The following is a 25897-nucleotide window of genomic DNA, read 5'->3' as shown; positions in this document are numbered from 1 at the left end:
GGAACAATCTGTGAAAATCAGACCAGACACAGATGCTGTCTGTGTGCTGGCAGTTTTTTTTTTTTACTGACCCATTGACTGAGGCTACATTCACAGGACGGCCATTAAGAATGGACATGCTGGCCATTTTTCATGGCCATTTTCAAACATTTATGCATCCATTTTCTGGCTGTTTTTAATCGGTTTTGCATCCGTTTTAAATGGCTATTAAAAATGGATGAATTTCATTGGGTTTTTGAAGTTAAAAACCCAACCCCTGCAGTACCCTCAGTAAATGTTATGCCCCTCCATAGTGTCTCCAGTATAATGTACCTGTAACGGAGCCAGCAACGTGCTCGCTCCCTACAGCGCCGCCGACATCCTATTCCTTTAGGAGGAGCGAGGACACGGCAGGTTGCCTGTCATTGGCTGTCTGTGAGATCCGTTCAGGGCTCTCACAAGTGGTCCAAAATGGATCAGTTTGCATTCTGAATGGAAAAGGATCCGCTCAGAATGCATCAGTTCAGTCTCCATTCCATCTGATGAAACTGAGCCAGATTGTGTCAGTGAAAACTGATCCGTCCCCATTGACTTGCATTGTGTGCCAGGACGGATCAGTTTTATCTGGCACAATAGAAAACTGATCTGTCCTCCATTGACTTTCAAATGTGTTCAAGACGGATCCATCTAGGCTATGTTAAAGATAATACAAACTTATCCGTTCTGAACAGATGCAGACGGTTGTATTACCTGAACGGATCCGTCCATGACGGATCCACACAAAACCCGAGTGTAAAAGTAGCCTTACCTCACTAGCGTTCTCTGCTTGTGTGACTTAGGCCGAATGCACACGGCCGTGAGCGGTCCGTGGAACCGCGGCCTGGATTCCTGCTGAGAGCAGGAGAGCACGGCGTCATTGGTTGCTATGACGCCGTGCGCTCCCTGCTGCCGCCGCAATACAGTAATTGACTGGTATGATCTATACCAGTGTATTACTGTACTGTGGCGGCAGCAGGGAGCGCACGGCATCATATCAACCAATGACGCCGTGCTCTCCTGCTCTCAATCCGTGTGCATTCAGCCTTAGTTTGTTTGACTTTGGCTTGTATTTGACCTTGACCTGGTGTTCTCCCTTGTACTGACCTGATCTCTTGGCTCCTGACCTCGGCTTGTATTGACTTCGTTTTTGTATTAACCCTTTGTGCCTGTGTTACCTCCTGGCTCTTGACCTCGGCTTCCAGTTGTTCCTGTTGTGGTACTTTCCCAGCCTGGGAAACTTTGCGTTTCTGTTTGTTCTGTCGTCTTTTGTTTTCTTCCCTCGTTATTTCCTTCCTATAGGCCCTGCACGTACCTAAACTAGGGACTGCCGCCCAGTTGTACCGTTAAGATGGACCGTGCAAGTAGGTAGGGATAGAGGAGTGGGTGGAGTTTAGGGCTGCACTTATCCCTACCTTTTCGTGACAGTACCTCTTTGTGCCTACAGTATTTAAAATAACCCCTAGTTGTGCCCCCAGTATAGATAATGGGGTCCCTCCCAGTTGCATCTAACTTGTACTCCAATTTAGATATTAGCCCCTATTTGTGCCCCCGTATATTAAGGCCCCATGTGTGCCCTCGTATATAATGTCTGCGCCTTCCCCCCATCCCTGCTAGTGCTGACATTAAAAAATAAAATAAAATACCTCATCCACTTGCATGCAATGGAACACTCACTCTGGACTGGAGACATCAGTACCTGATGCTTCCAGCATCATGACAATTAATATGCAACAGCGTAGGTCCATCGCGTTCAAGTGGATGATTTGGTGGGTGGATTTGTGTCTAAACTGCCGTTAAAAATGGGCTAATTGATTTCAATGGGGTTAATCTGGCTGTGAAAATGACCAAAAATAGGACGTCTTATTTTTTCAGGGCCGCTATTGGCAGTTACAAAAAAAAGTCCAGATGAATAGCTCATTGCAGCAATTGGTTCTAAAAATGGCTGTGTGACAGCCATTTTTATACGTTCGTGTGAAAGTGGATCTATTCTGTGTGAAAAATGGATATTGAAAGAACTTGCTGCAGTTTGTGCTAAACTACTTCTAAACAGACTACTCAAAGAGGTAGCGGTCTGGTGGTTTCCCTGCAGCAGAGTCCAGATCCCTGTATAGTGGTCAAAGGGTGAAGACTGGGGGGGGGGGTCCACTTAAACAATGTTCTTAGAAGTAGCCCAAAGTAAAATCTGTTCAGTAGGCACAGTGGATCCACATTGTCTACAACAGTTTTCTCAAGCCATGGATCCCGCTAGCCCACCTAGGTTGAGATTGCCTGAAATATATAAGGAGGTAACTAATCAGCACGTTTGCCAGCAGCAACTTCTTCAATACGTGAACACTTGTTTGGATTCTTTGTAGGTTTGCGCTTCAGTTTCACCTCCACAGCTACAACGTTTGCCGCATAGTCAGCTTCCTCCTCCGTAGCTTCAGGACTGTATCTACCTCTTCCACCACACTATGAGAGGGATCACAAGACCTGTCAAGAATTTCTGAACCAGTAAACTTATCTACTTTGAACCAATACACATCTGTCAACCTTCGGTAATGTCTTTGAGGAGCCCGGCCTCAGCAGCCTCTCCCTTATTACAACTCCACCAGGTCAGTCTTACAGTGGGACTGTATGACATTCAGTTCCATACCCTCTTCGGGTTTGATCCAGGAAACCCTAATGGCTGCCTTCTGGGACGGTCTGTAGGAGTGCATCAAGGATAAACTGGCAGGTCCGGATGCACCAGAAACCCTGGATGATTTTATTGCACTTGCTACCTGTATAGATCTCTGGTTCATGGAGCATCTCTGGAAATCTGCCTTACAGAAGAACTCCACAACTGGCACCCTGACTCTAGAAGTCCTTGCTTCCCTCTTCTTCAGCCAATGCTGAGGAATAGTGTTGATCGAGCACTAAAGTGCTCTGTTGCTCAAGTAGAACACTTTGGGATGCGCCGAGCACAATAGATGTCAATGGGGGAACCAGAGCATTAAACCAGGCACCCCCTGCTCTGAAGCGGGGACGGTGCCTGGTTCACAGGAAAGGGTTCGGGAACAGCATGAGGAAGATGTCTAGATGCATCTTGGACTCCCAGGTCGCTGCTGGGAATGATGATGTCCGAGTAGTAAGCCACTTTTACAGACTGACAATAATACGCACAAAACCAAAGATAAAATCGATTTTAGAGGAAAAATTGTTAGGAAACATTCTTTCCTGTATTTACTTGTATATAAAGTGCAAGTGCTGCCAAAAATTACAAGAAAGAGGCACTCCGATACAACCTGTATATCACATAAAGGAGGGCCTCATTCACATTGTGGTACAATTGTTCAGGTAGTGGGACTTCTACATTCATAAAGCTTACGCACTAAGTGAAAGGGCTGCCAAAAATTACAAGGAACCGGCACTACAATACACCCTTTATTACACATAAAGGAGGGCATCATACACATCCTTGAAAAATTATGATTGATGGCCTGCTGGTGACCCTCAAAAACATTAGGGGTGAGGGTCTGCTGCTGAGCTGACCCTCTAAAACAGTGGTTCTCAACCTTTCTAAAGCCGTGACCCCTTAATACAGTTCCTCATGTTGTGGTGACCCCCAACCATGACATTTTTTTCCTTGCTACGTCATAACTAATTTTGCTACTGTTATGAGTTGTAATGTAAATATCTGATATGCAGGATGTATGCCAGTCTATTACAAGGTGTTGGGTAGTTCTGTAATTGGCGCTGTGTTGTGGGGTATCTATGGAGGGCTCTGTGTTGTGTGGGATCTGTGGAGGGCACTGTGTTGTGGGGGATCTGTGGAGGACGCTGTTATATGGGGGATCTGTGGAGGACGCTGTTATGGGGGATCTGTGGAGGACGCTGTTATGGGGATCTGTGGAGGACGCTGTTATGGGGGATCTGTGGAGTACGCTGTTATGGGGGATCTGTGGAGTACGCTGTTATGGGGGATCTGTGGAGGACGCTGTTATGGGGGATCTGTGGAGGACGCTGTTATGGGGGATCTGTGGAGGACGCTGTTATGGGGGATCTGTGGAGGACGCTGTTATGGGGGATCTGTGGAGGACGCTGTTATGGGGGATCTGTGGAGGACGCTGTTATGGGGGATCTGTGGAGGACGCTGTTATGGGGGATCTGTGGAGGACGCTGTTATGGGGATCTGTGGAGGACGCTGTTATGGGGGATCTGTGGAGGACACTTATGGGGGACCTGTGGATGGCACTGTTATGGGGTGGATCTGTGGAGTACGCTGTTATAGGGGATGTGTGCTATGACACATAGGGCCATGAGGGGGGCCAGCATAAGACATATAGCATCTTATGCTGGTCCCCCTCATGGCCCTATGTGTCCCCTCATGTGTCCTAAACTGCACACATAACTGTCTTTGCGTGTAAAGTATGTTACTCCTGTGTGAAACAATCTCTCGATTTCCCTACCTCCTGACTTCCTGTCGCACTGCTAATGACGTGAGGAGGCGTTCCTGAGTTTTGACGATCTGCGCATGCGCAAACCGACAGTTTATAGAAAATCTCAGCGGAGTTCAGCTTTACACCGTAACACTGCGCATGCGCAGGAGAGCCTTAGTAGGGAAATATTACGGCCCAGTGCGCAAGCGCGGCTAACTCCGTCCGGCGCATGCGCAGTGTCCCGGTGTGATGCTGAACTCTGCTGAGATTTTCCATAAACTGTCGGTTTGCGCATGCGCAGATCGTCAAAGCTCAGGAACGCCTCCTCACGTCATTAGCAGTGCGACGGGAAGTCAGGAGGTAGGGAAATCTCACGAAGTAGGGTAATGTAACGCTACAATCGTGCAGCCCTAATAGGAAGCCTCAGGCGACCCCCCGGAAAGGGCCGATCGACCCCAAAAGGGGTCGCGACCCCTAGGTTGAGAACCGCTGCTCTAAAACATTAGGGGCAAGGGCCAGCTGCTGATCTGACCATCTAAAACATTGGGGGTGAGGGTCTGCTGCTGAGCTGACCCTCTTAAACATTAGGAGCGAGGGCAGCCTAATAAGCATGTTTATATGATCGAGGAGGACAAGAAAAGGAAGATTGAACCATATACCCTTTTTTGTGGTGGAAGGGGTGCATGGGAATATAGTGTATTCAATACACCATTAGGCTCCATTCACACGTCCGCAATTTTCCTTACGGTCCGTTTTTTTGCGGATCTGTGTTTCCGTAAAAACCTTTGGTGTCTTTCCGCATGTCATCCGCTTTTTTGCGGACCCATTGAGTACAATGGGGCCACGGACCGCAATTTGCGGCCAAAAGTAGGACATGCTTCTTTTTTTTTTGCGGAACCGCATCACGGAAGTGCTGATGCGGACAGCAATTACTCCCCCATTGAAATGAATGGATCCGCACCTGTTCCGCAAAATTGCGGAACAGATGCGGAAGGAAAATTGCGGACGTGTGAATGGAGCCTAAAAGCCACATTTAAAGTGCCTTTATGTTTAGCAGCTTTCCTCTGGTGGAGTAGAGAAGTCCGGGGCAATCCAGGCCTTGTTCATTTTGATAAGAGTCAACCTGTCAGCATTTTCAGTTAACAGGCGTATGCACTTATCAGTTATTATGCCCCCAGCAGTACTAAATACCCGCTCTGACAAAACGCTGGCGGCAGGGCAGGCCAGCACCTCCAAGGCATAGAGCGCCAGTTCGTGCCACATGTCCAGCTTGGACACCCAATAGTTGTAAGGCACAGAGGGATCATTGAGGACGCTGACACGGTCTGCTATGTACTCCTTCACAATCTTCCAAAACTTTTCCCTCCTTGTGACACTAGGCCACGCATCAGGGTGAGGGTGCTGGCGGGGTTTTATGAAACTGTTCCAGGCCTTGGATAGTGTTGCTCTGCCTTTGTTGGAACTGCTGTGTGTTCCCTTTGATTCCCCTCCTCGGTTGCCCAAGGAACTACGTACTCTGCCGCCAGCGTAGTCAGCTGGAAATTTTTGGAGCAATTTTTCCACAAGGACCTTCTGGTATTGCACCATTTTGCTAGTCCTCTCCACCACAGGAATGAGAGATAAGAAGTTCTCTTTGTAGCAGGGGTCGAGAAGGGTGAACAACCAGTAATCAGTGTTGGCCAAAATGCCTATAACGCGAGGGTTACGGGAAAGGCAGCATAACATAAAGTCAGCCATGTGTGCCAGAGTCCCAACAGACAAGACTTCGCTGTCCTTATCAGGAGGATGACTCTCAATCTCCTCCTCCTCTTTGGCCCATCCACTCTGAATAGATGGAATAAACTATCGGTACTACCCTCAGTAGCGGAGGCAACCGTCTCCTGCTCTTCATCATCATCCAATTTGCGCTGAGAAGATGAACTGAGGGTCGTCTGGCTATCACCCTGTGTACTGTCTTCTCCCATTTCCACCTCTTCCACATGCAAAGCGTCCACCATCATTGTGAGCAGCGAGCGTATCAGTACACAGAAGTGGGATGGTTACTCTGATAATAGGGGCATCACCGCTCACCATCTGTGTTAATTCCTCAAAGTTGCGTTAAACCTCACAGAGGTTAGACATTCATGCCAACTTGTCGCTTGTGAAGAGCGGAGGCTGACTGGAAAGGCGACGACCATGTTGCAGCTGGAATTCCACTGCTGCCCTTTGCTGCTCTGCAGCGTTGCCAGAGCGACGGCAGCTGTAGATTACATTCAGAAATGGGCACACACATGGCGCACCTTCACCAGTAGCTCAGTCAAATTGTGGAAGGTTTTGAGAAACCGCTGAACCACTAAGTTGAACTTGTGGGCTAGGTATGGTATGTGTGTGAGCTTGCCGAGCTCCAAAGCCGCCACCAAGTTACGGCCATTATCAGACACAATTATGCCTGGTTGTAGGTTGAGTGGCGAGAGCTCACTCTGGTCCCTTATCCCCTGCCACAGCTCTGCGGCAATGTGCTGTTTGTCATCTAAGCAGATCAGTTTAAGCTTGGCCTGTTGCCGCTTCCCCACTGCAGTGCTACACTGCTTCCAGCTACTGACTGGTGCTGCAAGATGAGAATTCAGAGGTGGAAGTGGAGGAGGAGAAGGGGGGTTGCAGCCATGTAGGTGGTGGCAGAAATCCTGATGGAAGTAGGGCCCGCAATCCTTTGCGTCGGTAGCACCTGTGCCATTCCAAGGTACGACTTGCTCCTGGCCTCCACAACGTTCATCCAGTGTGCTGTTAGGGAATTGTAGCGTCCCTGACCAAAAGCACTTGTCCATGTGTCATTCGTTAGGTGGACCTTCCCAATAACTGCGTTGGTCAGGGCACGGGTGATGTTACGGGACACATGCTGGTGTAAGGCGGGGACGGCACACCGAGAAAAATAGTGGCTGCTGGGGACTGAGTAACGAGGAATGGCCGCAGCATTTCCAGGGCCAGCAATTTGGAAAGATGCGCATTTAGTGCTATGGCCTATGGGTGGCTTTGTATCTGCACTTTCGTTCAAAGGCCTGGGGTATGGACATCTGTACGCTGCGCTGGGACACAGAAGTGAATGTGCTAGCTGATGGTGCTTGCGAAGGTGCAGGGCGGGAGGCATACGGGCCTGCGTCTTGGACAGGGGATTGGCCAGCACGTAACACAGGGGAAGGGGAGGCAGTGGTGTGACCCACAGACTCTGATTGTGGACCCAGGCGTTCGGCCCACCTATTAGGGTGCTTTTATGCCATGTGGCGGAACATGCTGGTGGTGGTGAGGTTGCCAGTGTTCACGCCCCTGCTTATTTTGGTACGGCACAGGTTTAAAATGACAATTCTTTTATCGTCCACACTTTCCTCAAAAAAGCGCCAGACTTGGCAAAGAGATTGCCGCAAGGGGGTGCTTCGGGGAACAGTTGCAGACCTGTTTGGTGTGGTCATCCTTCTCCCTTTTACCATCCCAATGCCTCTTCCAGCCTGTTGCAGTGCTGCGGATCCCTCCTCCTCTGTATTGCTGTCTTCGCTCGGCTTGCCACCTTCCCAGGTTGGGTCAGTGATTTCATCGTCCACCACCTCCTCTTCCACTTCCTCTGGTCATCCTCCTGACTTGTTGACAACTGTGTCTCATCTTCATCATCCACCTCGTGAAACACTAATTGCCGTTCCCCGCCATCATCTTCTTCTGACTGTGGATGCTCAAGAGTTTGGGGATCAGGGCACAAGATCTCCTCATGTCCCTCTTTAAGCAGGCTTAGTGAGAAGCCCAAATCAAGGAATGGCGATGAAAAGAGCTCCTCAGAAGATCCGAGTGTGGGATCACTTGTTTGCCAATACTCTCCAGACTCTTGGCTACTGAGACTCGACTTTGTGGAAAACAGGGTGGTGTTTAACCGACTGGAAGCATTATTTGCTGCAATCCAACTGACCACCTGGTCGCACTGGTGTAGCTTCGAGAGTGGTGTCCTGCGCCGCCCTGCAAACTGGGACATGAAGCTAGGTATCGTGGATGAGTGTGTTTCTTGTGCTCTGGCAGCAGGCACAGTTTCACCGCACCCAGGGCCACGCCCTCTTCATGCACCATCAGCTGCACGGCCACTTCCCCCATCCCTTACAGCTCGCCTTGAGTATATTAAATGGTATATATGCTTGCAAGTATGTCACACGTATAATAGCGCAGGTCTTGTAAGTGTATGCGCAAATAAATTACACTGCATGTCACAGATATTTAGGATGTGCAAACGTTATACAGGAGATATAGCGCAGGTAATGCCGCTGTCACCAGCGGCTAAGAAAAAATTATACTGAATGTTACAGATATTTAGAATGCGCAAACGTTATACAGGAGATGTAGCGCAGGTAATGTCGCTGTCACCAGTGGCTAAGAAAAAAATTACACTGAATGTCACAGATATTTAAGATGCGCAAATGTTATACAGGAGATGTAGCACAGGTAATTTCGCTGTCAGCAGCGGCCAAACAATTGCACGCCATTTAGCGTAAGTTGCGCTAATAATATATATTGCAGCCAGATAAAACAATAGTCCTTAAAAAGACTTTTGGGTCTCTAACAACTTTCAACAATAAACCCTGCCTGAAAAAAAAAAATAACTATTCCTGCCACTACACTATCTGTCCCTTCTCCCTGACTAAGACTGAGCGAACCACATGTCATAGCACCCGATGACGCGTTCCGGCCAGCCAATCACTGTAATGTCAGTAACCAACATGGCTATGGCATTACAGTGAGTGCCAGTACTGCCCCGCACGTTTATTGGCTGCTATGCAGCCAACAATCATGCAGAGAGGAGCATTGCGCTCAAGCACACTCGGTGTTCGACCGAACACCGCAATGTGCCGAGCCTCGAGATGCTCGAGTCAAAATGGTGTTCGGCCGAGCATGCTCGCCCAGCACTACTGAGGAATGCATACAGCTGGACATATCATCCAAGGAAGCCTTTACTGCAGTGGCATAGTCATTTTGTGCAGACATGCCCACCTAAGCAGGAAAATTCCAGTGCCTAGGGTTTTTCCTCTCCTGTGGTAGCATCCGGGTTACTGAACAGGCTTTCTTTTTGCTGGTAATTTCTTGCAAGAGGCCTTAGTGATCCAGTACCATATACCTACAGTACGTTTTTTAAAGATCCTTGTTCTGTAGCTGTCAATGGGGTTCTTTTTCCATACTTTACTCTCTGTGCTACAGTGTACATGGATCTTCAGGTGAGAGTGCTACTATGTCCTGCCTGAGGCCATCATTCCTTTACTGCTTGGATTACCATGGCTCTGTTTTCATGTACCTGTCATCGATTGGGACAATAGACAGATTCTGCATTGGGGTGCATACTGTCATTCAAGATGCCTGGCTTCTTTTTCACCTGTTGAGTCCCCAAGTTCCACAGAATTTACTTAGCCTGCCTCCATTTTGTGCCAATTAAGCCAACACATTTGACAAGAAGGAGGCTGAGACTCTGCCTCATCACTGGACCTACAGTGTCTCATTGATCTCTTGCCTGGAACCACTCCACCACATGGCTGTGTGTACCTACCTAAGGCCCAGGCCATTTTGGATTATACCTTGAAAGAAAATTAATCCAGAAGTCCTGCTCACAGGCAGAAGCAGGATTATTATTTTTTGTCAAAAGAAGGACAGATCCCTTTGTCCATATGTAGATTACTGGGGTTGAATAAGAACACAGAACAAGTACTCCCTGCTCTTGAACCATGAGCTCCTTGATAAGCTCCATGGACCATGGGTATTCACAAAATTGGATCCTGGAATCCTGATGAACCCCATTGAAGAGTGCTTTCAACACCCATGTGGGCCATTACACGTACCTTGTCATGCCCTTTTGACTCTGCAATGCCCCCACTGTGTTTCAAGAATTTTTCAATGATATCTTCTGAGGCCTACTTTATGCCTGATTGGTAGTTTATCTTGACAATATCCTGGTTTACTCATCAGACATCACACTGGAGACATTGCACTGTCCTCCAAAATCTTTGAGAGAAGAAACTATACACAAAATTTGAGAAATGTCTCTTCAAGAAAAGAGCTTCTGGATTATATGATTTCTAAACAGTATATACAAATGGACCTAGAAAATCTGTCTGCAGTTTTAGACTGGTCTTGTCCTGCAGGCTTGAGAACCGCATAGTGAATCCTGGGCCTTTCCAACTGCTACCAGCAATTAATTTCTCATTTCTCTGCTCTTACTCCCCTTATCTCAGCTCTTACTAGAGAAGGGGTGAACGCAAAGGAGTGGACATCTCAAGCAGAATCTGTGTTTCCTCCCTTAAAGGCTATGTACACCTTTGGGGCAATTTTTTATTATTATTGCAGTGTACTTATTTTGAGCTAAAAATCAGTTTTTCAATTAGTCTTTATTAAAAATATGGAATCCTTTTTAGTGTACATAGCTGAGATGCTGTAGTAGCAGCCTGTGGATTTACTGTCTTTTCCGTCTGTTGGGGAGCTGACAGGTTCCTTATCTTTGCTCTCAAACACTCATTATAGCTCAGTTCTTATTTTACTAATAAGACTGTGGTTTAGAGATAAGGTTTATTATATGACAGTTATCCCTTTGTGACAGAATGGATCAATATTTTTAATAAAGGCCAATTGAAAATATAATTTCTTTTTCCAAAAATGAGTAAAATGCAATCATAAACAAACAATAATTGACTACGAAGGTGTACATAGCCTTTATGCATATCTTCTTGACTTCGATTTTTAATCACCCTGATGTCTTTGAATAGTTCTTTTTGGAGGTAGATCCCACATCCTCTGCGATAAGATGGTCACCTGTGGTCTTTCTCCCCAACAGAACGCAACTACTCCATTGGGGACAGAGAACTGCTAGCTATTAAGCTGGCATTGAAGTAGTGGCAATACATCTTAGATGGCTTCTCCCTCTCAGTCATCATTTATATTGATCATAAGAACTTGATTTATCTAGTCTGCCCAACATCTTAATCCACATCAGGCTGGATGGTGTCTATTTTTCAGTCGTTTTATTTCTCTCTTGCACTTCTGGCCACTAGAGAAGAACATTAAAGGGGTTGTCCACCCATATCGCCGCTACGGCCTGGATGATGATGAGCAGAACCAGAGAGCAGCAACAGGGGGCTGAAGGAGCTGGAACAGACAACTCTCCCTCCCTCCCTCAGAGGTGAACATCCCCTTTAAGGCAGATGCTCTCTCCCATTCCTTTGACCCTACTGATAAAGAAAATGAACCTCGCCACATCCACCCTGACCACATGGTTACTGTCACTCCAGTACAGGTCAAGGACATTCCGCTGAGTAAGACATATACTCAAGTGTTCAAAGAGGTGGATCCTTGTCTGGAGGTAGAAAACTGGCAGGTCACTCGGTTTCAACAAAACACAATAATGTCCCAACTTTACAGTTTATGTGGACGCTCAAGATGATGTTTACTCATGTGCCACTTGTGCTTAGAATAAACTCTCTAGGCTGAGGCCAACAGTTTGCTCCTCCCACTGCCTATACCTGAGGTTTCATGGCAGCCTGTCGGAAAGAATTTCATCATGGAGCAACCACAATCCTCTGGAGGTACAGCAATCTGGGTGATGTTGGATCATTTTTCGAAGATGGTTCATTTTATCTTCTTGTCCATCTACCTTCTGTAGTTCAACTGGCTAAATTTTAGAGGACTGTCTTTGTCACTTAATTACTTCTAGCAAAGTTAATTTGAGTGTCCTTGTTTTATTGGGCTAAGCCCCTATAATGATCACTCTGCAGAGTCAAAGCAACTCTCCATTTTATATTGTTTATTGCCAACACCTATATATTCCTCGCCCCATTTCCACCTCCTCTGAAGTAACAGCTGCAGATGCTACTTTATAGAATTTCCTTCAGATTTGGCAGGACCTTAAGGCTACTTGCATAAATTGCATATTTGTATGCAGAAAATCTGCATGAAAACTACATAAAAAAATCACATAAATCTGCACTATTTATTGAGGTTTATATTCATTCTTTGTTGCAGGTTTTGGTATGAATTTTATTCAACCCCATTGAAGTCTGTAATGAAAACGACCTCACTTAAGGTGAGGAATCACATAGTTGTCATACTGCAGATTTTAAAATCCGTGCAGCAAGTGAACTTTCACATGTACAAAATACTCAATGTGTACATGAGATGTGGCAAATCTCATACACTTTGCAGGTACTGTATTAAGCTGCATTTTTTTTCTACACAAAAATCTATGCGGAAAAACGCACGTAATCCACAACAGGTGCAGGTACCCTAAAACTTTCCTGGACAAAATGTCTGCTCATATTAAGAGTTCCGCAGATAGAATATATAGATTGGCACCATACTTCTCTCATGCTGACAAAGTTTGGTTATCCTTCAGAAATATTCAGCTAAAGGTTCCCTCCATTAAATGGACTTAGGACCATTTGAATTTTTGCACTAAATCAATCGGGCTGTTATAAGCTGTGTTTTCCACCATCCCTTGGCCTTTCTTACTCCTTTCGTGTGTCTCATCTAAAGCCCTTGGTGCTTAAAGGGAACCTGTCACCAGTTTTATGGTGTCCTAACTAAGGGCAACATAAATAAGTGACCGATTTGCTTAGCAAAATGCTGGGTCACTTTCTTTAATTGACCCAGTCAATCTGCCAACATCTTGAATTAAAAAGCTCCAGCTAATAATGATTAGTCATGAATATTTATAAGCTCCTGACTCTCTGTCACGACCATGGTCATGACTCCTGTAACCACATGCAGTTGCCTGCGGTCTTGGTTGTGTTGTCAATCACAGGTGAGGGCTGAAGTATGTTGCCTCACCTGTGGTTGCCGCTGGCAACATTTTTATGTGGCAGCTTGCTGTTTGTGTATGCGGTTGCACCTGGCTACCTGTCTTTGTAGGTGTGCCTTTTATGTGTTTGGTTTGCACGAGGTGTGTGCACTGTGACTCTTCTCTTCACTGGTGGCTGCCCGTGGCAGCGTGTTGTATAATATACATGTGGTGGCAGTGTCTCGGCCTTTTGGCTGACTCCCAGGACATGGTTGCCACGCATGTCGTTGCCGGCAGTAACAGCTCCAGTGTGTTTGTGTGTGTATTCCCCTTTAAGTGGTTTCACTTCCCTGGTTGGTGTTGGAAGGGTTAATTCCCTTTCCTGTGTGGGTGTGGCCACTTTGGGCTATAAAGCCTCTTTGGAGACCTGAAGCTGAGGGGTTCTTCAGCCATGCTTTGCTGGAGACATCCTCCTGGTAATTCACCATCTGCCAGTGGGGGCCACCCTTGTGGTCATGAGTTTATGTTATATGTGATGTTCAGTTGATGGTTTTCCTTTTGTTATTTGGTACAGCTATGGATCTGGGTTCCTGTGTGTGGATGTGTGTTTGCTGTGTTCATTTAGTATTGTGTGGACATCAGCTTGTCAGCACAGGGATCCAGTCAGCAAGGCTGTGGCAGGTAGGTGGAACTAGTGCAGTTCACCTGCCATATCCATAGGTCTGTTTGTGTTCCCCTTTTCCTTGCAGCTTGGCCAGTGAGACTCCTGTTCCTCTGTATCCAGAAGGAACAGGTCGTCTTACCCTGCTCCTAGTTTAGGGCCACCCTGAGGGCTAGCAGGGACTTCAAGGTTCCGGAGTATGAGCCCTCCTACCATCAGGGTCGGCTCATACAGCTAGGAGTCAGGGTCAGATTAGGGATGCGTTTAGGAGGTGACCTGCTCCTTATTTCTGTGGTCCTGGCCAAGTAGCGACCTACCATCTTCTGGCATTGCACGGCTGAGGGTTTTCCCCATCCTCAGCCATGACACTCTCCCCGCCTACCTGCTGCTGAATGAATCAGCAGCAGGTGGGCAGGGGAGTAGCTATAGCTGTTAATTAAATATACGCTGGACTCAATTACATCACGCTGGACTCGAATCAGCTCATTAGCATGCGGCATGTGGCATCTTTGTGTGTATATTATGAGGCAACCATCTGTCACACCAGTAAGTGAATACATCTAAGGCACATTTTAGTAGTTAATGATTGTATATAATTAGTTAGATTATAATCAAATATCCACATGACAGGTTCCCTTTGAAGAGGACCTGTCAACACTCCTGACATTCCTGTTTTAATAGCCACATGCATTCTCCATGTAATAACAATCCCAGAGCATCTATTGTTATGGCTCTATGTTGTGTCATTCATTTATTATTTCAACTAGAAGTTATGAATGAATTGCTAGCAGCCTGCAGTAAGGGTACAGAGGGGCAGTAACCAGTTGGAGGTGTGTCTCTGCACAGTCTGACTCTATCCAATCAGTACTTCCATTGTCTGACTGTGCAGGAACACCCACCCCCCAACTGGTTAACACCCCCCTGTACCCTTACTGCAGAACATAGAGCCATAAGAATAGATGCTCTAGAATTATTATTACATGGGCAATGCAGGCAGCTATTAAAAAAGGCATGTCATGAGTGGTGACAGGTCCTCTTTAACCGTTACTCCAGTTTCTCAATCTCAGCTCCCGCTCATGTCAGTTTAGACAATGAGTTTGAGGTAGAGAGAATCCTGGATGTTAAGATGGTTGGAAGAAGAACTTATTATTAGACTGGAGGGGTTTTGGTCATGAGGAGATACTGGGAACCTCCTAAAAACATCAACTTCTTCAGTCTGGACCAAAGAAGAGGAGGCATAAGAGGGGGGTATTGTTATAATGGTGGTCCATACTCGACCCTTCACTCCTCCCAGCAAGTACAGCTGCCAGGGAATTCACCTGCTCATTTTTGTGGTCTTCCAGGATCTTGCGTCTTTCTCCCAGCTGCCCTGACAACACTTCACTGTCCACTCCACACAGGCTGAGGCCTTCCTTTGGCCTGCTCTGCTTCTCACTGCTTGTAGGGTGCGTGCATGCTCCCTTTAGCTTTTTAGGGTCCAGTACACGTCCACCTTAATTTTTCCGAGCTTATGTCTGACCACCTTAGGATATTTTAGGCACCTTCCCCTGTGGGAGGATGTCTGAGCAATAGGTTCTAGTTGTCTAGTTTCCTGAATTTTGTCTTGTTCATTCTCAAGTGTACCAACTTCTGCCTGTTTCTGGATTTGACCCTTTGCTGCCTGACCTACCCTCTGCCTAATCTCTTTACTGACCCTAAGCTGTTATCCCTGACCCTCAGGCTGACTTTGGATTGCATGAACTCTGCCTGCCCAGACCTAGGCTTGTCTCTAAACCCTCGGTATGTACTTCTTTTCTTCAAAAATAAATAAAACCATCAACAGCCAATGGATTATCTTAAGGCCTCTAAATTCATGAGGCTCTCAAACTCATGTCCATATAATCCATAGAAGACGCAATAGGACACTAAATGTTATTTGACTTCTTTATTAAAGGGAACCTGTCACCATGAATATACAAATTAATCTGCAGGCAGCATGTTATAGAGCAGAAGGGGCTCAGCAGATTGTTATATAGTTTTATGGGAAAATATTTAGTATAACTTGTGTTTCATTAAGTTCCTGATCATTCTCAGTTTTGAAGTCCAGGAGGTGGTCCTATCAGTGACTGACAGCTATATCTGTAGACACAGTCATAGAGGGAAGGCTGTCAAACACTGATAGGACCGACTCCTTGACTTCAAAGCCCAGAATGAGCAGTAACCTAAACAAATGAAATACAAGTTAAATGGAATCTTTCCCCACAAAACTATATATCAGTTTGCTCATCTCCTCCTGCTCTGTAACATGTTAAATCCTTCTTTACATATGCTATACAGCACAAACATAAAATCTGCATAGGAAAAAGTCAGCGTGAGTTCAAAGGTGCAAGACAGTTCAGATTTTCACACAAGTAATCCACAGAGAGACATGGTTGAAGTAAGTCAAGTGTGATCAGATACAACATTTCGAGGTCCACCTTCTTGTCTGCTTCTAGCCCTGCACACTGTATAGCCCCCAATGCTGCGGCAGTCCAAAACAGCTGGACAGTGGAGGTGACAAGTGTTTCCACAATCTGATATTGATTACCTCTCCAGGGGATAGGTAATCAATATCTGTAGTCTGGACCACCCACTTAAAGGAGCCTGGACCAGCCATGTTTCCCTAAACTTTTACAATCCATTCAAGGATACATCCATACTGAGTTTATACACAAGAGAATTCTGAGCAGAAAATCAGCAGCATTTTACAGAAGCAGCAATCTCATCCACACACACATTGCATAAGAAACCTGCTCAAAATCTCTACGGAAATTGACTAGTGGCATGGGCTACATGGCGATGTGTCGTGTGACAAAAAATAAGTTCGTCTTGTCTGCAACTTGCTGTTGCGCAACTGATTTGGCTGTAACTGATTTCTGTGATTGCATTTAATTAAACATTTTGTATAGCCGCTGAGTTATTCAATAAAATGAAGAAAGGAAAAATATCCGGCACTGGAATGATATTCAGTAAAAAACTTCCTCTTTAATGAACGCAACATAAATCCAAGTATAAACAGATCTTCGCACAAAGCGGTTCTTGTTGTTGACGCGTTTCGGAGCGTCAACAACCGCTTTGTGCGAGGATCTGTTTGTACTTGGATTTATGTTACGTTCAATAAAGAGGAAGTTTTTTACTGAATATCAGTCCAGTGCCGGATATTTTTCCTTTCTTCATATTACCTGGATAACCTGTTCCTTCCGTGCACGCGGAGTTTCCACACGAAGTGAGCTGGATATGTAACATTTTGGACATTCAATAAAATCTCTCTGTAGAGCGCCACCTGCTTTTAGTTATTTTTCTTATTTCTTAGTCTGGCTCACTGAGAAGGCCGCAGATGCTCAGTCTCATCCAACTGCCTCCTGAGCTGTCATAGGGAGAGGCTTTACACATAAGGGGGGGGTCATATAATAAGTTTAAATATGCCTATATTAGGCATATTTCAGGCGCAGATTGGGGCGCAACGGTTACTTGCACCGCAATCTGTGACTTCTCTCCGCTCACGCCAGGCCTAAGCCTGGCAGGCCCGTCTAATTTATAATTTTCTACGCCTGTTTTAGCTGTCTTACATTTAGAACTGGCGGAGGATCCACCAAAGTAATTAAGAGTCCTGTGCCCCTTCAAAACTTCGGCAGAACCACCGCCGGCTTAGGGCTTTATTACGACCTGAGTCTAAAACGCCGTTCTTAATAAATGTACTCCATAGTTTTTTGCTGCTGTTATTCACACCTGTTTTTTTTTAATTAAAAATGCCAGCTCCATACATTAGCTAAAGGTCTATAGGAAATATGGAAAGCAGGCTACACAAGTGTTTTTTTGTTTTTGCTACTGGTGTTTTTTAGGTGGTATATTTCTCTCTTTGGCTTCTTTTCTAAACTGCAGCATGCTATGGCGTTTGCTGTTTTTTTCAGGCATTCAGACATCTTTTGTACAGGGGAAAAATGCCATTGATAAAAATGCTAGTGGTCACACTAGGGGTCATTTACTATAGCTGACATTTTCTGACATAGAAAAGTTGCAGTAATAAAGGACCGACACTCGCTGTTTGTAGTCTTGCAAATATTTTCTTTATTGCCACATATCTATATCTGTGACACGTTTTGGCACAAACTGTGCCTTTGTCAAACAGTAAAGAAATCACAGTACACAATGATTTAAATACCCCACCTTACAACCAAGTGCTGATGTCATGTAGTCATGACAACCTAAATAAACAAATTAACTGAAAAGCAAAAGTGAAAGCAAAAAATATCATTAAAAAAACAGCAAGTCTCTCCATTTCCAAAGTAGAATTTTTCTCTGTAGTATATATCATGTAGCTTCAATTGCGCTGTTGAAAATAAAAGTACGGATTAAGGGTAAACTATACATCAAGGAGAAAATTAATTTTAAAAAAACTATTCAACTCATAGTCACGATTCAGACCCAACAGCTCCAAAGTTTGGAGCCGATGGATCCAAAAGGCTTTCATCATTATCTTGTGTCTATAACCACCACGGCGAGGTTGCCCCACACTTTGGATAATCTGAAAACACAATTGCGCAATCGTATATTTTCTTTGATGAAAGTGATATGGTATAGGTAACAACAAACTACCCTTCCTGATTGTAGATTTATGCTTGCAAAATCTATCTTTCGTATGAGTGGATGTTTCACCAACATATAATAAGTCACATGGGCATTTGAGACTATAGATAGCCAAAGTACTATTGCAAGTGGAAAAAACATGTATAGGTATTTGTTCTCCTGTATGTGGATAAGTTACATGTGTACCCTTTATTACACTGGAGCAGTGAACACATCCTAAACATGGAAAAGTGCCACGTCTGGTAGTAGAAAGAACCCTTTGTTTTAGTTCCATTTTATTACTCCCTATATCAGCCCTAATGATTTTATCCTTAAAATGTTCTGTTCTTTTATAACAAATCATAGGGAGATTATGGAACTCCTCACCCTGAGGATAAGATTCTTTTTTAAATGTTCCAATATTTATTGATGAGTGTTCTGACCTTATTAACCCATGGATAGTATTTAAATACAAAGGTATGCAGGATTTTTTAGCCTCATTCTCAATTTTGGAGGGCATAGCCATCCTTTTGTTCCTGTAACAAATTTATTGGGTAACCTCTCACCCTAAACTTGGCAGTCATTTATTGCAGTCTGAATTGCAGGGTCACTGACTATTCATTTTATCCTCTGATACTGGGAATAAGGGAGGGATTTCTTGGTAGTTATAGGATTGTTGCTAGTATATATCAACAGGCTATTTCGATCTGTAGCCTTAGTATAGAGACCGTTCTTAATTCTACCAGCATCTCCCTTAATAATGCAAGTATTAAGAAAATAAATCTTATGCATATCAAAGTGCTAAGTAAATTGAAGTTCTGACCACACCGAGTTCAGGAAAGAGGTAAACTCCATTAAAGTTCGAATGTCGCCCTGCCACACACAAAAAACATTATCAATAAATCTTCACCAAAAAATGCAATGTTGTTAATATAACTGATTACAATAAAAAAAATAAAAAATAAAAATTATTTGCATAGGGCGGTGCGACATTCGAACCCATCGCGATCCCGCATCGCTGCTGATAGAAAGTATCCTGGAACAAAAAAATAATTCTGCTCCAATACAATAGTCAAAAGGGAAAGAAAAAAATCTCGTTCTGCCTCCTTATATCTACTTTGATCAACAAGACATCTCACTGCATTAAGTCCTTTTTCATACGTGATAGATGTATAGAGACTGCATACGTCAAATGTGACGAGAATGCAGTCCCCATCCACTTGCAATGGCATAATCTAATTTAGAAATTGTTCGGTATCTCTCAAATATAAAGGTGCCAGTCTAGTTGAAGGGGTGAATACCTTTTGTAAAAATATGGCGGGAGGAGAGAAAATGGAATCTGTCGACGCCACAATTGAACGACCCGGAGGCTGAGTCATAGATTTATGCACCTTTGGCAATGTATATTTGCAAGACTACAAACAGCGAGTGCCAGTCCTTTATTACTGCTATTTCCATGGGACGCCAATCCTAGGACACGTGCACCATTACGCTATACCTGCAGTGCCGACTGATTTACAACGCATAGAGAAGTTGCAACATTTGTTAAAAGTGCTGTTATGCAACAAAATGTGTGACTTTTGAGCTTTTTCTGACACCCTTATAACTTTTCTTAAAAAGTGGGATAAGTCGGGCCATGAGCGAAGAAAACTGACTCAAATTACACCAGATGGCTGCATTAGATTTCAATTCTGGTACACGAACAGCAGAATGTGTAGCAAATTTATTAGGAGGCACATGATTGGTCGGAATGCAGGTGGACAAACCAAAAAACTCATGTGCTTTATCTGTTACTATTTTAGGGGTAAAAAAAAAACAAATTAATTTTGTCCATGTTTTTTTAAAAAAGCTAAACAAAAATGCTGTAACTAGATGTTAGCTGAACGTCAAGAGTAAAACAAAATGCAGTACACACCATGCTTTTTAGTTTATGGCATTTTTCTGGGCTTTTGGTGCATTTTTTTGGATTCTTGGCATGACTTTCAATATGCGGCCTGCTGTAAATATTTTGTAGGGCTGTACAATCAGAACTAGACAGAAAATACATACTGACCAACTAGGAATGCAATGGTTCTAATGACTGGGGCATATTTATCAATATTTTTTGCACTGAGCTGAGCTCCAGTGCCATGCTTCCAACACCTTTGCGTATTTCAAAAGTATTCCGTCACTTTCCATGTAGAAAAGTACACTGACTACTCAATTTTCCACAGTCAGAAAACACAGTATACACACTACACCACTTCACAGTACAACAGCATACTTCCTAACTGTTGTGAGGGATGAGAATCCATTTTGTATAAACATGTCCTCCATCTTGTGCATATGTGGAGAATTAATGAGCCAGCTGTGAAGGATGGGGGGGGGGGGGGTTTCTGTGAATAAACCAAATGTTCTAACTACAAGGCCAAGATAAGCAGTTACCTCGCTCTCCTTATCAGAGTTTGATGTCCAAGAAAGTTATGTTTTGTTTTCTCAGTTCGGGATGTACTGCTGAAGAATGTCAACTTTGATATAAGTTTGAACTTTTTAATTATTAGAATTCTGTTAGTATAGTGCGGAAGTATTGCCTTTTATGAATAAGGAATCAAATCATTAGTTTCGATTTCCACCCCCTTGGCGGAGGGCCAGATTTGTCTCTGATTAGCTGTAGTGCTATAAAGATGTATGCTTGTGTGGAATAAAGGAGAGAGAATCTGATTCAGCAGTGTGTCTGTGTCAGCTCTCTGAGCGCTCATAAGGACACTCCTATTGAGACCCCGACAATTATAGAATTTGGTGCCCAACGTGGGGCTCGACTAAAGAACACTTTATTGATCTCCCAACAACTTGGATAATCCGGACCGGGATGGTCAGATATAAAAGACAACACTGCAAGGGAAGACACTTTATTTTACATTATATCTGTGCCTCCCTGACCGGATTGTTGAAGGAACGTACGTATAAAGTCCTTTTGCAGTCAAGTCCATATTGATAAAGAACCTTGAAAGTTGAAAATACCTATGATTGTTGGGTTTAGTTTCTGATCATGAGTAACTTTGATTGATGGTGTTTTTGGTCTGGCTTTAGGAGTTACGGTATATGTTTTGTTTTTCTTTACTGTGTTTGGAAAATTGCAGAACAATATTGAAAGGGAAATCTCAGTAACAGAGTACACTAGGTGATGTAGTGAGAAAGCTCTGAGGAAACTGAGTGGAAACAGACATCTGAATTTTGTTACTTTCTATAGCTGTTCTGGTACATTTGAAGAGCAATGGGGAATAATTTTAGTATACCAGAAGGTTATAAGACAGCCAAAACATTGGTGAAGGAAAGAGGCGGTAAAGAGGGTCTGAAGAATGTGAACATAGTGTTGGAGAAGGCAGGGATAAAGTATGGGAATCTTAACCCTAGGAGTACTAGTACTGTGGCTCCCTGATTTAGGGAGGAAGCTCAGAGGAAGCTAGGCTGGGAAAGATTCAGAAAAACACATTGTTGTTGAATAAAGGATCATGGATGTGAAGAAGTGGTTGATACATGGATAAAAGTAGCTTGTGAGGTTGAAACTGAGGGATGGAGAGGAGAAGTTTTGCAAGGTAGATTGTTGTATACTCAGAAACAGAAAGGCAGTACCATTCGTGGTTGACAAGGGGCAGCCAAAACAGTAGTAGACCAAATTTTATTGTGGCCACATCAGTTAACCCCTAGGTATGTGTAGGCTGTGGGATTTACAGGAGAAACAGTTTTTGTCTGTGAATCTGAGCCAGTTAAACTAAAGATAAAAGACAGTACGGTTGTTACCCAATTGTTAGTTAAAGAAAACCTGCCAGAACCTCTTTTAGGGACTGATGTTTTGCAAGCACTGGGAGCCCACATACACTTCGACCCTGATGGCACTACCCATGGAGAGGAAATATTATGTCCCTTACTAGCGACACTGGCTCTGCCTGAGACTGAACCATCAGAATTAATTCGTGTACACCAGGCTGTGCTCTCCCGTTAATTTTCTGATGGTTGGCAGTTCTCTCCTAGAGAGAAAGGGAGAAAATAGGTAGAAGCCTGTCAATCATCAGCAGGTGGGCGGGGAGAGCAGTGATTTATGAATAACCATGACTCTTCTCAGGTGGCCGTGACTCTTTTCCAGGGCCAGTCTGCAATGATCGTGAAGTTGGTTCTCGGCAACCACTTACTTTTAACTTATAAATGACAGACCGCTGAAATCAACTCACCTGTCTCTACTTTATTCTGCCATTAGTATGGGCAGCATAAAGTTGATGACGGGTTCCCTTTAAGCCAGGATGTCAGTGAAGCAGTAGCCCCTCAGTCATGCCCAGGAGATAGCAGTGGCAAGTCAAATTGATGATTTCCTCCAAGCTGGTGTATTGATAAAAACAGTATCTCCCGCAACTACCCCGCTGTTCCCAATAAAGAAAAAGACTGTTTAGAGACAGCCTGTCAGTTCCAGGATGGTTCATGATCTTAGAGAAGTTAACAAGGTATTTTACAAACTCCAATAGTACCAAACCCACATACCTTACTGTCACAAGTTCCATCCACTGCTACATGTTTCACAGTGATAGACCTGGCAAATGCTTTCTTTAGTGTCCCACTGCATCCTGACTGTCAGTATCTGTTTGCCTTTACATTTAAGGGGAACCAGTATATTTGGATTGTCCTGCTTCAGGGAGCTCAGAACTCCCCGACCATGTATACACAGGCTCTGCAATCTGTCCTGGGCACCACCTGGCTCAGTAGTCCTGTTACAATACGTGGATGGTTTGCTCCTGTCTGCTGAAACAAGATTGTATTTCTAGGTCACTGTCTCTCCCATGGAGCTCACCACCTAACCCCAAAAAGAAAGGAGGCTGTTGAAAGGATACAAGTGTCCAAAGAAGCACAAAGCCTAAGGATGTTTTTGCGGCTGGTGTTATACTGTCGCCCCTGGATTAGACATGCCTCCATGTTAATGCAACCACTGTATGATTGTCTGTCATCTGACCCATTTCACCTTACAGAAGAGGCAGTGAATAATTTTCATACATTGAAGCTGTGCATAACCTCGGCCCCAGCCCTGGGTATTCCAAAATATGACCGATGATTTTCACCTGTTATGTTTAGAAATGCAGGGTCACAGCACAGCACAGCTGTACTAACTCAGAAACATAGTGACCGCCAGTGGCCAGTGTCGTACTTTTCAGCCAGATTAGATCCTGTCACCAGAGGCGCCCCCTCCTGTGTCAGGGCAGTAGCGGCAGTGCAGGCAATGATAGAAAAAGCCTCTAAAATTGTATTAGACTACCTGGTGATTGTACAAACACCTCATAACATACAGGGCATATTTACACAGGTTCAACCTAAGAATATTTCTATGGCTAGGCAACGTAGACTCCAGTGTGCACTCCTTATGCCCACTAACATTTCTTTTTAAAAGGTGTACTACTCTGAATCCTGCTACTTTGTTAACAATCACAGATTCTGAAATTGGGAAGGGGGGCATAGAAGCAGGGTTGGCGTTGGAGGGGCAAACTGGGCAATTGCCCTGGGCCCCCATCACCAAAGTGGCCCCCTTTCAGTCAGTGGCAGATGACATTTGGGTCGGCAGCCCCGAGCCCAGCACCAGAACGCCCACATACTGCGGAGGGGCACAGGAGCACATAGTTCCCTACCCCGCTATAGGCTTCAGGCCTAGTAAACCTGAGGCCTATGCGGTAGTGAAATCCTGGCACAGGCGTGCGTGATGATGTCATTGTGCGCGCGCCTGTGTCGGGAAGCAGTACAGTTAAGTGTGCGCGCCTGGACATAGGTGAGTATTTAGCTTTTAGTTTTTTTTATTTTATGCGCCAACTTGGGGGACATGGGGGTGGATACACAGGAGGACATGTGAAGAGACAATACATCGGGGGAAATTGCTATGGGGGGAAATAATATGGTGGGATTACTGTGTGGGGGCAAATTATTATTGGAGGGATTACTATGTGGGGGCAAATTATTATGGGAGGGATTACTACATGGAGCAAATTATTATGGGAGGGATTACTATGTGGGGGCAGTGTGGGGGGAAACTACTGTGTGGGGGCAGTGTGGGGAAAACTATTGTGTGGGGGCAGTGTGGGGGAAACTACTGTGTGGGGTAGTGTGGGGTAAACTACTGTGTGGGGCAAACTACTATATGGGGGCAGTGTGGTGGAAATAACTGTGGGGCAAATTACCATGTGGGGGAGATTACTGTGTGGGGGGCAAATTACTCTGGGGGGCAGTGTCAGGGAAATTACTATGGGGGAATTACTATATGGGGCAGTGTGACAGGGATTATTACCCGGAGCACAATATAGGGTGTTATTATTACTGGGGGCACTATAGGGGACATTATAGCTGCTATGGACACTATAGGGACATTTGGGGTAATTTATTAAACTGGTGTAAAGTAGAACTGGCTTAGTTGCCCATAGCAACCAATCAGATCTCACCTTTCATTTTTGACAGCTCTTTTGGAAATCCAGTTCTACTTTACCGTGGGTAGAGATACATGGAGCAAAAAAATAATAATAAATTACTAATAGGAGTTTACTATAAACCACCTTATATACCAGAGTCCACAGAAAATCTACTACTAAACGAGATAGACAAGGCGGCAAATCAGAATGAGGTGGTTATTATGGGGGACTTCAACTACCCAGATATAGACTGGGAAACTGAAACTTGTATATCTCATAAAGGAAACAGGTTCTTGGCAATAACCAAAGACAATTACCTCTCCCAGGACCCGACTAGAGGGACGAACATACTGGACTTAGTATTAATAACCTTCCAATTATCATTCAAAAGAGCGTTTCTACAGAGAGGATAATATACAAAAATACCAAACTTCAAAAAAGCAAAATTTAGCCAACTAAGAGAGGCCATAGGCCTAATTAAATTAATGAAATTACCGCTGAGGAAGGGGCTTGATCCCTGAAACGCGTCCGATTTAAGACAGCAATTTTCTTGCTGACTGGATTTGTGTGCCATTGATATTGCACGGTCCGGACTTTAGGACCCAGATCATCAGCCATTCTTTCCATAGCGAGACGCGTGGATCACGTGGGATGCCGCGTACCAGACCTCGAGACCACACGAGACGCCGATGTGAATCCGAGCGGTGAAGTAAGGACGATTCCTTATCTCTACCTAGCACAAGAAGAGGGGTAATGCATTCTGCCCCATGGGTCTGTGTGTTCATCTATACACCACAACTATATTGTGTATACAAATCAAGTGCGGTCAAATTTACGGACCAACACAATATCACACCCACCAGGGTGTCACTGCTGGACTCCGACTGCCCATCTGGGACTAAGCCCACGTTCCGATTAGGAGATAGTGTTCGCACCAATACTTGCGGCCACCATTGTTATTTGTCTTTTTATTGTTTATTCACGCCGTCTATGTTTTATTTTGCCTAATTAGGTGTTTATCATATGCATGCTTAGTTTTATAATAAATGTGGTTATTTAT

Source organism: Bufo gargarizans, chromosome 3, assembly GCF_014858855.1.
Source record: "Bufo gargarizans isolate SCDJY-AF-19 chromosome 3, ASM1485885v1, whole genome shotgun sequence".
NCBI lineage: Eukaryota > Metazoa > Chordata > Amphibia > Anura > Bufonidae > Bufo > Bufo gargarizans.
The sequence above is the reverse complement of the archived record's forward strand: the minus strand, read 5'-3'. Positions refer to the sequence as shown.